This window comes from Ovis aries, chromosome 8 (assembly GCF_016772045.2).
Source record: "Ovis aries strain OAR_USU_Benz2616 breed Rambouillet chromosome 8, ARS-UI_Ramb_v3.0, whole genome shotgun sequence".
Taxonomy (NCBI): Eukaryota; Metazoa; Chordata; class Mammalia; order Artiodactyla; family Bovidae; genus Ovis; species Ovis aries.
In genome coordinates, this window is record NC_056061.1 from 6,010,762 (window position 1) to 6,024,319 (window position 13,558).

A 13,558-nucleotide genomic window follows, 5' to 3' on the forward strand; every position below is an offset into this window, starting at 1 on the left:
AACTGGAGAACCCGAACACTCACTGACAAGGAAGTAACAGAGAGCAAAGGCTTAAGAGAGAAAGATGAGATGCTTTATCTTTTCCTCCTGTGATTTTATTTGGCAGCTAGTCATCCAGTTAGCGAGGTCTAGGAGATAACAAAGAGCTAAAGTGCTGAGTAGCGAGATGGCTGGGGGAAGGGAAGACAGTTCGCTGAGGGAAGGAGTGCGGGGCATTTTTATGTGGAAAGAAAGTAAAGCTGTGGAATTGAGTTAGTTAAACACAGAGGGAAAGTTAAGGGCACAGAAGCTGTTTTGCGAGCAGTCAGTCAAGACCTGAAGTGAAAATCTTTGAATTTTCTTTTCAAAAAAGTTTTGAAAAGGGTGGCTAAAAAAAAATCAGCTATGACTTACGATAACTTTGTGGCCATGCGAATTTAGGCAAATTACTTAAACCTCTCTGAGGACTCAGGGTTTTTTAATTTGTAAAATATGGGTATTAGCCTCCTATCTCAGAGGGTTGTGAGCCTTAAGTGAGTCAAATGTATGTAAAACACGCAGCATGGTGCCTAGAATATAGGAACCACTTAAAAAGGTGATGATGATTATTACTTTGCTTTAATTTCCATGTTCTGAATAAAATTGCTCTATGTTCATCAAGAGGCCACAAAAAAAAAAAAAAACAACCCCATGTGGCAAAGGAGACGACATTCCCCTGTTCCTCGTACACAAGTACTTACACACAGGGAAACAAATTAGAGATGCATTCTGGCAGCATAATCCATCCAGGATGAGGCAATGCTTAAGACAGTTGTTATACTACATTACTTGAACACTGTCCACCTCTGTTTTGTAGTTTTTCAGCAACGAGGGAAAACCTGAACAATCACGAACATGGATGGGTTAAGTGTAGTATGAATTTGAGGACAAACCAAAGCAAATCAATGTGTCTCCTTTAGACACTCTGTGCTAACTAAGTGTAATAGATCCCAAGGACAAGATTAAACAGAAGATGGTAAAAGCATCAATATTAACACAGTTGAGGAATAAGAAAAAGCAGTGTAGTGCATATAGCCTCAAGTTAATATCTAGCAAAGATTATTAAACTTCAAAATAATAAAATACAAAATTAACATTATATTTGTGTGTTCTGAGCAAAAGTACAATAACTCCCAGAAGATATTTCTGCACTGGCCAGGACTTTATGACTTTTAAGATCCTTCCAACTCTCAGGGGAAAATAAAATTATTATTATTCCTTTGCACTAAAAAACACGACAAATGTTGTCTCTTTTAGTCTTACCTTTTCTTCAACTTGATATTCTTCTGTTTTCTAGGGAAAAGCAGTTAATACTAAATGTCTTGGTATATGAGATTTCCCAATCTGCATATATACATCAACTCTACTCTTCAAGATGACACACGTCATTTTGGTTTTTCGAGAATTTTATAGGATTTTATAATTTGTACTTTAAAAATCGTCAGCAACTTTCTCTTATACTCCTTTCTTATTTTTAATTCTACAAGTTCTCCCAACATATCTACATAAAATCCTCCTCAATGCAATCTAGGAAGAGTAAATATGAAAAATTTTTTCTCCCTCTTCTTTTCCATTCCTTGCAATAGTATCCCAAATCTAAAATCAACAGAAATAAGCTATAATTCTTTCCCTGCAAGACTTGTTTGAAGCAAGATTCCAAGCAATCTAAAATCCTCCCCCTCCCCACTTTTAGGTGTTTGGAATTGAGAGGTAGATGGATGAAAAATACATATAATCGCAGATATAACTGTTGCAGGGTAAGACCTCCAGGAAGTAGATTCTGAGATAGAGATTTGTGTGCAGAAAATTTATTGGGAATGAGTCTTGGGATTGACACCAGTGGGGAAAGGGAAGGAGGCTGGATGGGACTAAAACGGTGGGCTGTAATCACAAAACTTCAGCCAACTGATGAGATTAGGTTAGGAGATTGAGCCACCCTTTATACTTGATATGAGATATCAAAGGAAAGAGGTTTGAACCTAGGCTAGGAGGCTCTCTATAGCTGAGGGCAATTCTTAAAGAAAGCTCCAAGCTAATAGCTGTCAGCAGGCAAAATTCCTAGGCTCCCCAGAGAATAAGACCTTTAGTCATGGAAGGGGACTCTAGGCAGTGCAGCACACGATCCAGAAGTCGTGGGGAACACGTGTCATCTCTGGGGCAGGTGTTGGCTACGGATATGAGGTGGAGATAATATTTGAGTGGTCCCCTTCTCCTCAAGGGCTTCCCTGGTGGCTCAGAGGTTAAAGCATCTCCCTCCAATGCGGGGGACCTGGGTTCGATCCCTGGGTCAGGAAGATCCCCTGGAGAAGGAAATGGCAACCCACTCCAGTATTCTTGCCTGGAAAATCCCATGGATGGAGGAGCCTGGTGGGCTACAGTCCACAGGGTCCAAAAGAGTCGGACACGACTGAGCGGCTTCACTTTCACTTTCACTTCTCCTCATACACGTTCCTATACTCCATACTTCTCTGCCATTGTCTCTGCAGAAGGTTGAAACAGCAGAATGCAGAGAACAAATGGATCAATTCTTTGCTTTTGAGTTTCAAGCATTGGCCTTGGCAAAGACAAAATATTTGGAAGAAGGTAGAAAGTGTCAGAAGAGAAGTTTTCTCAGCTCCTTCCAGACTAGGCAGAGAATCCTTTGGCTTTGGTAGGGAATGTGAAGAGACTTAGAAGCCTGTAGATTCCTGTGGTACAGCTTAGGGAGCTGAGAGGACAGGAGCGAAGAAGCCAAGACCCCTGTCCCTGCCCTCATAGAACTTATAGAGAAGATACATTCAACAAATAAATGCAATAAAACAAATTAAATTATTATGATAGAACATATAAGAAGGGGATCTCATCTGGCTTATGAATCTGGGGACAACTCATTTAAAAAGAGATATTTAATTTGAAACCTAAAGCATATGTATATATTGTCTAAACGGAGAGTAGAGAGACAAAATCATCTCAGGGAAAAGATGATGACTGTAGCCTGTTTTGAAAGTGAAGAGAAGACCGATATAATGACTGGAATACTGAAAAAGAATAGTAGAAAAGACAGGCAATGGGCATACTCAGTCACTCAGTAGAGTCCAACTCTTTGCGACCCTATGAACTATTATAGCCCACCACGTGCCTCTGTGCATGGAATTCTCCAGGCAAGAATACTGGAGTGGGTTTCTATTTCCTACTCCAGGGGATCTTCCTGACCCAGGGATGGAACTTGAGTCTCCTGTTACAGAATCAGTACTGTAATCGAGAATGGAAGAGAGGGACTTCCCTGGTGGTCTATCGGCTAAGTCTGCAAGGGGCCTCAGTTTGATTTGGTCAGGGAACTGGATCCCATATGTCTAAAGAACTAGATTCCACATCCTTAGTTCTCACCTATTCACAAAAATAAGTCTTCAGTGCAAAAGTGTGGATAAATGAATCAATAAGCAGAGCTCACCAAAGAGTATAACTTTTGAGCTGTCAGGAAAGTAAACTTCCACGAGACTCAAAACTTTTCCTTCCCTCCACCCTCCTATTTCCACCTAGGAAATTGCTGGGACCTAAAGACCTAAGGATGAATAGCAATTAAAGATGACTGAGTACCCTGGCAGCTCTTTCAAAGTGAAAGTGAAGTCGTTCAGTCATGTCCGACTCTTAGCGACCCCAGGGACTGCAGCCTACCAGGTTCCTCGGCTCATGGGATTTTCCAGGCAAGAGTACTGGAGTGGGTTACCATTGCCTTCTGCCATTGCAGCTCTTTCAAAGCTGCCTCCAAATCACTGGCCCTAAAGGATCACCCCTAAACCTAATTTCATTTATCAGCACTGTAGGATTGAAAATATGCAGCTCTTCAAATTAGATTGAAACCTGTCCAATAGACTTTTCTTTCACTTATATCTTTCAGGAGATTTCCTGATCTCTTCCAAGCGCAATTAGTCATTTCAACCTTCTACTCAAAGCCCCTACATGACACTTTCTTAGAGCAGCTCTCTTTCACTTCTTTTCCATCCCTGAGCTATTATTATAATGCTATTATTCAATAGCTAACATGACCACCTCCAATTCTGTCCTACCCATGTAAGTTAACGTTGAGTGTATCTTGAGGGACTTCCCTGGAGGTCCATTGGCTGAGATGGCACATTGTCAATGCAGGGGGCCCGGTTTCAATCCCTGGTCAGGGAACTAGATCCCACATGCCACAACTAAGAGTTTGCATGCCGCAAATAAATATCCCACACTCTGCAGTGAAGATCCTGTGTTTTGCTGTCCCACAACAAAAGATATAAAGAAAGAACCACAATGGGGTAAGTAGGAGGGGTGGAGATGAGATTGAGTCAGGATCTCCCCTCCTGGTGTGATAACCCACAAGCAGGTAGGCTATCCCAACCACAGAGGTTCTCCCCAAGGAGGGCAGGGTCTGAGCCCCACACCAGGCTCCCAGGCCAGTTTTCTTACACCATATACTCATAGATTAAAGACTATAGATTAAAGACTAAAGACTCATAGATTAAAATAAACTCATAGATTAAAGACTTAAATGTAAGACCTTGAAATCATAAAACTTCTAGAAGAAAATAGAGAAAAAACTTTGACATTGATCTTAGCCATATTTGGGGGGAATATGTCTGCTCAGATAAGGGCAACAAAAGCAAAAATACAATAAATGGGACTACATTAGACTAAAAAGCTTTTGCACATGAAAGGAAATCATCAACAAAATGAGAAGACAACAGTCTCAATGGGAAAAATATTTGCAAATGATGGTACGTTCAATAAAGCGTTGATATCCAAAATATATAAAGAACTCACACATCTCAGTATTAAAAAATAAAATCAACAAGTCAGTTTAAAAATGGGCAGAAGATCTGAGAGATATTTTTCTAAGGAAGACTTACAGGTCAGCAATAGATACATGAAAATATGTTCCAACATCATTAATCATTTAGGAAATGCAAACTGAAGCAACAGTATGATATCACCTCACACCTGTTAGAATGGCTATTATCAGACATAAGAAGTAGCAAAGACAGGCAAGAAAGTGGAGAAGAGGAAACCCTTGAACACTATTGGTGGGATATAAACTGGTGTAACCACTGTGGAAAACAGTACGTAGGTTCCTCAAAAGATTAAAAATAGAACTACCACATAATCCAGCAATTCCTCTTTTGAGTATTTATCCAAAGAAAACAAAAACACCAATTCAAAACCACGTATGCTTCCTATGTTCGATGGTGATGGTTTAGTGGCTAAGTCAAGTCTGACTCTTGTGACCCCACGGACTGTAGCCTGCCAGGCTCCTCTGTCCATGGGATTCTCCCAGGCAAGAATGCTGGAGTGGGTTGCCATTTCCTTCTCCAGCCTCCTATGCTTACTGCAATAGCAACCTAAGTGTCTATAAATAGCTGAATGGATGAAGAAGATGTGAGATACATATAGAAGGGAATATTACTCAGCCATAGAAAGAACAAAACACTGTCAGTTGTGACAATGTGGGTCTAGATGGTATTAAGCTAAGTGAAATAAGTTACACAAAGACAAATACTGTATATTCTCACTTATATGTGGAATCTAAAAAAACCAATAAACAAACAAAACAAAACAGAAACACACCCATATAAAGAACAAACAGCTTATTGCCAGAATAAAGGGGAGTGAGTGTGGGTGAAAAGGGTGAAGGGGATTAAGGCGCACAAACTTCCAATTATCAAATAAATAAGTATGTAATCCAACTCTTTGCGACCCCATGGACTGTAGCCTACCAGGCTCCTCCATCCGTGGGATTCTCCAGGCAAGAGTACTGGAGTGGGTTGCCGTTTCCTTCTCCAAATGTACAGCACAGGGAAAAAAAGTCAATAATATTGTCATTTGTATGGTGACAGATGATTACTAGACTATTGTGATCTGTTCATAATGTGTATAAATGCCAAATCACTGTTCTACACCTGAAACGAATATAACATTGTATATCATCTATACTTTGGTTTAAAACAAGAAATGCAAAAAAAGGAAATTACTGAAAAACAAACAAACAAACAAACAAATCCTGAGTTAAAAGTAAAAATCTTTCCTTTCCTCCCCTTCCTGACCATTGCTCCTTCTCTCCCTTAAACATCTTTCCACCAATGTAGCCATAAATTCATAGTTTGTTGTTGTATATTTTTTCAAAATCTTAAAGTATGTTTTATGTTTAAAAGTAAGGATTTCTATCTCACAAACAATAAGAAAGTAGTTTTTTTAAGGTCCACTCTCAGTTGAAAACTGGCAGAAAAGAGCAACACCAAGCAGGTGACTAAATGGAACACACACACACACATTTCTAGTAGTTTTCACAAAATTACTAAGCACAGATTTCAAGGAAACCCAGACTGATTTCTTAAAGATTCAGCCAACTCACCAAACCATTTTACTAAGTGCTATCAGAGTATGTTTGCTAAGCAATACTGCACGTACAACCTCAAAGTAAACCCTTGCTGACAACTGTTATTTCAGCTTGTTCTACAGGTCAGGGTGTGAAAGGCAATGGAAACTAACCTTAAATAAGGAGAGGGAGATGGTATTAGTATCAGCCTCATGTCTCTTTAATCTTTCTGCTGAGTTGTAAATATTATGTATGAAGCCCCTGTATTGAGGAAGGAATACAAGCTAGTATTGACTTGTATACATTTTTTAAAACTCCAGAGTATGCCAAGAGAGACTGACATTTTAACCATTAGAAAAATTTTAGAATGTATGTATATATATTATACAAATGTGTATTATAAGCATTATAAATACTTCTTGGTGAATTTGTAGGTAATTTTTTCCTACCATTATAAACACTGCTTCAGAATTATTTCCAGTCCTTGATATAACATTCTGCTTGCAAAATATAGTCACCCTAGAAAGAGTTAATTAAAATTTCACAACCAAAAGGAGAGATGGTAAAAATTCCACAGTGTTATTTACTGAAGACCTCTGTGTCACACTTTTCAAAAAAAAATCATTTTTCATAGAGAGCATAGATGATTATTCTTGTAGGTTAATTTTAGAGACTTTTCATAAAATGTTTTTTTACATGATCACCTTTAGTGAACTTTCTAGCTTATTAAGTGGAATTAAAAATTAAAGAACAGCTACAGTTCATGGTGAAATAATTAACATAAGATTTACACAGAATTTTGCATATATCTATGTATTTATAAAGTACAATGGATTTGTAGCTTAATGTAATAAACATGAATAAATTAAGCTACAATTACATATTATTTCAGAGAAGGCAATGGCACCCCACTCCAGTACTCTTGCTTGGAAAATCCCATGGTCGGAGGAGCCTGGCAGGCTGCAGTCCATGGAGTTGCTAAGAGTCAGACACGACTGAGAGACTTCACTTTCACTTTTCACTTTCATGCATTGGAGAAGGAAATGGCAACCCACTCCAGTGTTCTTGCCTGGAAAATCCCAGGGACTGGGGAGCCTGGTGGGCTGCCGTTTATGGGGTCGCACAGAGTCAGACACCACTGAAGCGACTTAGCAGCAGCAGCAGCACATATTATTTTCTCTAATTTATGAATTTGATATGTTTTACTGTTTTACTATTATGATATAAATAAGGTGATTTCTTTAAAATATTAAATTGTAAGGGAAATATATGTCAGTTAACAAAGAACCTAGATTTAAAATGTATACTATAGAAAGAAACCTGTAATACTGCATAATATGTTTTTGTAAAAGAGTATGACAACTTTAAACATGCAAGGAAAGTTGAGTAATTAAAATTCAAGGCCATCTTCAGACACATCTCCATGGTAAAATCATAGTTGGCCTGTCTCCACTTTGTATATATAGTAGCGGAAAGTCTGTTTTCTCTTGTGCAGTTATATACTTAGCAGTATACACACACACACGCATACCTTTTCCACGTTTCTTTTTTTTCTGCTAGCTTGCTTTGTAGACAAACCAACTTGCAGTCCAACCTCCAGTAGAGTTTAGTTGCAAACAAACTCTACCACTTCAACAGTAAAGAAATTTGTTGGAAGGATATGGGTCAGCTCACAGGATCAAAGATAAAGCTCATAAGCCAGCCTGGTGAGGACAGACCCTAGAACAGTTCCAAGGATCCAGGTAGGAGGAATCCATAGATTATCCATAGAATCCACAGCTTTGGAGGAATCCAAAACAGTCCATAGAAAGCTTATTGGAATGAATCTGTGCTTGCCCTTTTCTGTCTGAGTGTCTTTCAGCTCAGGATCTACATTCCTGGGAGACAGTCTGATCTGCTTAGCGAAGTTCACAAGGCCACAGCTGAACTGGGGCAATCTGGACATCTTCCCTGAAATGACCATGAAGAAGGCTAGCAGCTGGGAAGACACAGACCCCCCAAAACAGACACCTACGTGTGGTCACCAAAAAAGGAGAGAAGATTCTAGGTAGGCAAAAGCAGTACATGTTTTCAGATTCTAAAATATAAGATACCAAGACATTTATTTATAATTCCTCTATATATGGCTTTGATCATTAATAGTTAAAACATTCATATAGGAGGATATTGTAACTAGCAATGACTTTTGTTAAGAATAACAAATAAGATAAACAAGAATATTTCCTGTTTATCCAATTTCTCTTCTCCGTTCACTCCTTCCTCCTAAGCTTTCCACGGAGCATGCAAATCTCATATGCAAAATCTCTTTGCACTTGAATATGTACAGAGTACACGCCAGGAGACCCAAACTGTATTTCCGGTTGCTTCTCTAATACGCTAGGAGATCTTGAAGCTAGAACTTTTTAAAATTTTAATTTTTTACTTATTAAACTTTTGATTTTGTGCTGGGGTATATTCGATTAACAATGTTATGATAGTTTCAGATGAACAGCAAAGGGACTCAGCCACACATATATATGTCTCCATTCTCCCCCAAACTCCCCTCCTATGGAGGCTGCCACATAACATTGAGCAGAGTTTCATGTGCTACACAGTAGGTCCTTGTTGGGGGTTGAACCTTTTTGAGGGTTTTGCTTCTTCATCTGTAAAACGAAGGTATTAGGGTACAGGAAGTTCCAGCGACTGCATTCATTCAGTAGTCCGATGGCAGCAGGCAGAGTTCTCTGCTATTGGTTCCTACCAGCCTTTTCCAGGGTCAGGCCATTCTTCAGAGGAGCCAGGGGCCGGTGCTTACAATTCCTGGAAGTTGACAGGTGGTCAGAGACTATCAGGGCTCTGCTGAGGAGTTGGAACGAGTCCAGTCATTCATTTATCCACTCATTCAATCAATCATTTGCCAAGCATCAGGTGATGCAGATGAGAGCTACTACGCTCAAGAAGCCCACAGATTCTGGCTCAAATAACTCCTAAGAAACAAGAACTTGCGAATTTGAAGAAATGTAAAGGGAAAAGAGTGTCATACAGATCAGCCAAGACTGCCGTGTTCACTGCAGTTACTGGGTGTTTTATGAACACCATGGGGCTTATGAGGGTAAGAAGAAGGGCTCCCCCTCCAATACAGGAGAGCATCAGGGCCTGGGGATGGTGCTGAGGAGACTGAGACGAGAGCTAGAAATCTGGTTCGTTCATCCATTCATCCAACCTTTACTGAGCACCTTTGTGAAGACACCGTGCGAGTTAGGCGATGCAAACGAAAGACAAACAATCTAGAAGATGGGAGTGAGGAGGACAGAGGAGAGGAAAGAAAAGAGGCTTTAGACAGAAAGTAAAAATAGAAACAAAACAGTATACCTACAGTTATCACTCCATGAAAACTGAATGATATAAATGATTGACACTTAGTGATTGTTCTTTGCTAGGGATAATTTTAAGTTCATGTACCAGTTTATTTTTGAGACAGGTACTGTTATTATTCCTGTTTTACAGTTGAGAAACTGATAGAGTCGAAGCAATCTTCCCAGGGTAATGTTCTAAAAATTCAATGAGTTTGGGATTTGAGGCCAGGTAAGTTGAACTCTAGGGTCTGGGGTCTGTGCATTTAACCCCTATGGTATGTCACCCCTCTGCACATACATAACAGCTGAACAACCATCCAATACAAACTTAGTTGGGTTTGTCTGCTTTAGACCAATTCTTAATTCTAAGGCAGTTTAAAAGAATAAATTAGTCCCCATAGCTATAATATTCTTTAAATTACACTATTATATTCTTTATATTGTTTCTTTTTAACCCTAAGGCTAAATCTCCCCAAAGTTAGCCTTTATGACAGAATCTTTGGCCAGAAATTAACACTTGGCTAGGAAAACATTGGGGAAAATCTAATCCATCTGGATCTTTTTGGGTTGGAAAAAGGAAACTTCTTCTGAAAATTAAAAAGTGTGGTTATTTTGAATGAAAAGCAGTGACTCTGGGTCATACTAATTTCTAAGTAAGAAACAAAATCTTGTGAATGTGAAGAAAATATTAAGGTAAATACATCAATGTACAATTGTAGAAAAACTAGTCACCTTTTCCCACTCAGATTTAAGCTATAACATTATCATTAAGTTATATATATTAAGTTATATAACTTCTTATTCATTATAGAGTCTTTTGTTAGTACCACTTGTTTTCATAACTATGAGTTTATATAGATTCATTATCTGGAGATATATAGTCATGTGACAAATACTGTTTTGTTGGGTTTTCATTGGTAACTGAAAGGATTTAGAAACTAAAATCATCAAAATTTAAACAGCATGGCATACACAATAGCCCAACAGAGTCATACAGCTCAGGTAAGAGATAAGTAACTCTTTGGTCTTTGTATAATTAAGTTCCTCTAAATAATGAAAATCTTCACTATAAAGCCTGAACTTCTTTCAGAATTCTTTCTAGATCCTCACAACCTGTAGATACCTTTTCTTCCATTGAACTTTCAAGATATTCACTCTTTTCAGTCTATTTGACCTTCATCACACCTTGCCTGAATGGTAAATGACTGTTGTTCATGTAACATTGTTGTTATCTTGTTCTTGTTTTTGTTGTTTAGTAACTAAGTCATGCCTGACTTTTTTTGCAGCCCTATGTACTGTAGCCTGCCATGCTCCTAGGTCCATGGGATTTTCCAGGCAAGAATACTGGAATGGGCCGCCAATTACTACTCCAGGGGATCTTCCCAACCCAGGGATTGAACCTGGGTTTCCTGCATTGGCAGGAGGATTCTTTACCACAGAGCCACCAGGGAAGCCCTGATATTATCTTGCTGGAATACAAAGGCTCCCTAGATAGGGACAATGTTCTAGAGGATTTCTCTGTATCCTCTAGAACAATTGAGCACATAGTAGGCCCTTAGTAAATATGTATTAATAAGATATTTGATCAACTATCTACCACATGGATAAGTAAGTAAGTGTTAGTCACTCAGTCATGCCTGACTCTTTGCGACCCCATGGACTGCAGCCTACCAGGATCCTCTGTCCATGAGATTTTTCAAGCAAAGATACTGGAGTGGGTTGCCATTTCCTTCTCCAGGGGATCTTCCCAACTCAGGGATCGAACCTGGGTCTTCTGCACTGCAAGCAGATTCTTTACTGATTGAGCTACAAGGGAAGCCCTTGGATATTTAGCCACATGGATATTTCAAGCTAAAAAATTCATTCAAGAACACTATTTAAACTGTCTGGCAGTCTACGTTCTTATAGGTGACTTCAAAGTTACATTTCACATTAACCATCTATACCCATATCTGAATAAATGCATCAGGAAAGTCAGATTTAAATCAAACAATTGTTTTAGCTGTAAAAAGTGTTGACCACATAAGCCTTGCCTTCTGTTTCCTTCATAGATTTTTTTTTTTCAGTAGTCAGTCTACTCCTAGGAAAAGCCCAATGAATGCTGTGTGATTTTTAAATGTATATCTACTTACAGCTTTGCAAAGGTTCTGTTTTATCATTATTCCAAAAATGTAAGCTGATAGATTTCTACATCTTTTTCATACTGTATTTTTAATAAATAAACTAAAAAACAAGCAAACAATCGTCCCCTGCTAACATAAGAAAGTAAAAATAAAATATCTCTTTTTCTGGTGAGTGAGTCACATTTTCTAGATGTCGCTAAACCCCACCCCTTTCTTTCTTTTGAGACTTTCTCCTGTTTTTTAAATAATTTGGTCACTTGATGAGAAGAGCTGACTCATTGGAAAAGACCCTGATGTTGGAGAGATTGAAGGCAGGTGGAGAAGGGGACAGCAGAGGGCGAGATGCTTGAATGGCATCACTGACTCAATGATCTTGAGTTTGAGCAAGCTCTGGGAGATGAAGGACAGGGAAGCCTGCTACAGTCCATGGGGTCACAGAGTCAGACACGACTGAGCGGCTGAACAACAGCAGCAATGAATACAGCTGGTGGATCTAGAAAGGTCAATTTTGCCTACTGTACAAAGTTTAACAATTTTAAAGTTTCTGATATTTGGATTTAAAGTTGAAACTCCAAATAGTATTTTCATGCCATTTTCATACAATAGTTGCCTAAACTCACCTTTCACAAGTGATAAACACGCCAGCTTTGATATAGAATTCTCACCCTCTGGGACTTTGCCAAGCTATGAATATGTATGGCAGACAGGAATTCTGGATGCATTAGATTGGTAAACAGATTTCAAGTGCTTAGCTTATGTCACAATTCCCTTGGAAGTTTTGTAACAGTACGATAAAACAAAAACTCATACATGGCAAGACAATTGTCTTCTTAAGACATTTACGTAAGTTGGCTCTCTGTCTAGCCCAACTATTCCATTTGCATCAAATAAAAAACCCACAGTGAACACAGGGCATGTTGTCCAGGGTTTTAGTAAGGGCTTGACCTTGTAGACACTGGGCTCACAGTCAAGCAATGTCAGCCCTGGGCAAAGCCCATGATTGTGCATGCAGCGCCTCATGGTCAGGCAGGGCTCAAGGCTTGCAGTCTGATCTTCAGCTCACCTGGTTCTATGGAGAAGGGAACAATGATTAGGATTTTTAAATCATAGACATTTCCAGTGTACTGCAGCTTACTGGGTTTGTGGCAAGTTTACTGTACAGCTATAAATAAGGCCCCAATCATACCAATCAAGGTTGTTCCATGCTAGTATTTTCCCAATTTATTGACAATGAAAGACTCAAAATTTTGGTACTCACGTATGCCTGGATGAAGCTACTCTGTAAAGAAATAACCTTGGGACTTCCTCGGTGGTTCAGTGGTTAAGACTCTGAGCTCCTAATGCAGGGGGCCCAGCTTCGATCCCTGGTCAGGGAACTAGATCCCATATGCAGCAACTAAGATACAGTGCAGCCAAATTAATAAAAAACTAAAATTTGCTTAAAAAGAAATAAATTCACATACACGTTAAAATTGCACAATGTTATATGCCAATTATATCCCAATAAAACATAAGAAATATTAATAAATGAAATGACCTCACAAATGAACTGAATTCTGTGAGAAATGATTCAAACTTGATTTGTGGCTTGAAAAATATCTATATCTCAATTCCATGAACATTAATAAGAAATTAGAGATATTAAAGCATTTTAATTATAAGATTACAAAGAACAATATATATTTAAAGCAAGCATGCATTTAATGATTTTGTTGGAAAATACATCATATCAAAAAGCACCTAACATTTGA